The 2,061-nt window shown below is 40.5% G+C and overlaps 1 pseudogene; it reads right to left on the bottom strand.

Annotated features, from left to right (window-relative positions):
• Positions 1 to 1,651: 1,651 nt before the first annotated feature.
• LOC116935262 lies at positions 1,652 to 2,061 on the bottom strand (annotated as a pseudogene).

Consider the following 2,061-nt stretch of genomic DNA (forward strand, 5'->3'; position numbering starts at 1 on the left):
AACAAGTTTACTGCAATTTATTGTGTAGCAAACTTGAATGTTGAATTGTTTTTCTTTCACTAAACAACCCAGTTTCTCCATTCAAACCAGTCAAGGATATTTAACCTCGCGATAATGAAATATTTACAAAAGTGCTAATTATTTGTAAAATACTTAAATCTAAGTAATCCTTTTCCAAAATATACTCTCTTCGTAGACATGTTCAACAATTACAGGCAAATTGAACATTTCTTTGGTGCAATATTTTTAACAACCAAGATCTTTACGATTTGTGGCAACAGCTTCGTAAAAACCATTCGGTAACAGTTAAAATGATGTCTCAAGGATATTTTTGCAATCTCGACATTTTAGCAGATTCTTCCGAGAGTAAAGGACATAACGACACAGATTGTACACCATGTGTTTCTAAGTTTTGACCATCAACAATCCCTTCCTAAGATCTATTCCTCTTCAGATGAAAGTTCTTTTTCCTTTAATAACAGTTCTTCTTCAGTGAGGAAACATGGATTTTCCAAATTAAAAATTTGTTGATCTGCTGTTAGCTCCATCTCATTTTTAGGGTCTTGATCAATAAACTTTTCAAAAATTCTACTTGACATAGTGCTACGGAGAAACGAGGCGATTTTCCTTTCAGTCTTACACTTTTCCAAGAGATATTCTTTGTAAGATACCAGCGATTGAAGTTGCTCTCTTTGATCGACGTGGCCGCTGGTAACAGCATCCTTTGTAGGAAAATAGATGCAAAAGAGACGGTAAAGTTGCATGAAAAAGTATATGGTTTGATGATCATTTGAGCCACCGGCATTTCGAATGATGCAAAAAAATATATAAATTGTGAAAATGTTAGATTACAACGCTATTTATCTGTGATCTTAAGTGTTGTCTCAGCTCTACGCAGTCCTGATTAAATTTCCGGCACTTACCTAGCAAGACAAGTTTTCACAAAAACGATTAATACAGGGTTGAAGATATTTTTACGCTGATCATTTTTAATATAGGGTTTAGGGTGTGCAAATGAGCGGGAGTGCCCGTAAAACGCGTACAAAGTTTCGAGTTTTACGGAACTGACGCGCTGCCCAAGCTGGCTAGAAGAGGGGTCGGGCGGGGGGGATTGCGCGTACCCATGGGAGAGGGGACAGTAAAGGGGGGTTTACCTGAGCCACACCATACGGCCCCATGTTTTCCCTTTGCCTCGCAGGTTAACGGTGGTGTAATGGTTAGCCGGTTAGCCGGTGATGGAGAAAATCCGAGGCTCGAATCTCGATCAAGTCGTTTAGGAAATCTAAGTTTTTGAAAAATTTAAATTGTTAAAAATATTCCGTAGTTGAGGGAAGTTGAAGATCGGTGGTAAATCTTCACGACCGCGACAAGATCGTGATGACTGCGGAGAGGACAAGGGGAGAAGATAGAAACGACCCAGAGCTTCCAAATGAGTATAATGTAACATTTTTAAAAAGTTCCTCGACTTCTTCGTGATGGCTAACTGTTAAAAAAGGAGGTCAACAAATTTATTAAAAACAATACAAAAAACAGTAAACCAAAAAAGGTAATAATGAAACAAAAAAAGTAAAAAGAACAATACAGACGAAATCGAACAAGAACAATAAAAACCAAATGAAATGAAATAAGAACAATAACATCAATAAGTCAATTAAAGCTGATAATCTTGGAGATGACTGGGAATTCTTCTTTGGCGTTTGGGGTGGGAGGGTTCAACAGGAGGGTGGTTGGCCTCTGGGACGTAGAGTTCGGTAAAGGTGACGGTGGGTTGATCGTCAGTGAAGAGGTAGGACCTGATGACGGCTGGTCATCATCGTTGTCGTCGGAATCAAGGTCGGTGATGTCAGCGCCGGTCTCATCCTCGATCGGTTCGTCATTCCCGTCGCTGTCTTCTGGGTCTTCCTCGAAGGTGGTGGAAATGGCCGAGTCCTGTTCGGGTTGAGGAATCCAGTTGCTGTAGTTTCCGGGAAGGACGTTCCCGTCGGCGACGCACGCGTTAGCTATTTTCATGAAGGCAACGCACGTATCAGAGTCCTCTTGGGCCGATAACATTCGCTTCAT

Source organism: Daphnia magna, linkage group LG7, assembly GCF_020631705.1.
Source record: "Daphnia magna isolate NIES linkage group LG7, ASM2063170v1.1, whole genome shotgun sequence".
Classification (NCBI taxonomy): Eukaryota; Metazoa; Arthropoda; class Branchiopoda; order Diplostraca; family Daphniidae; genus Daphnia; species Daphnia magna.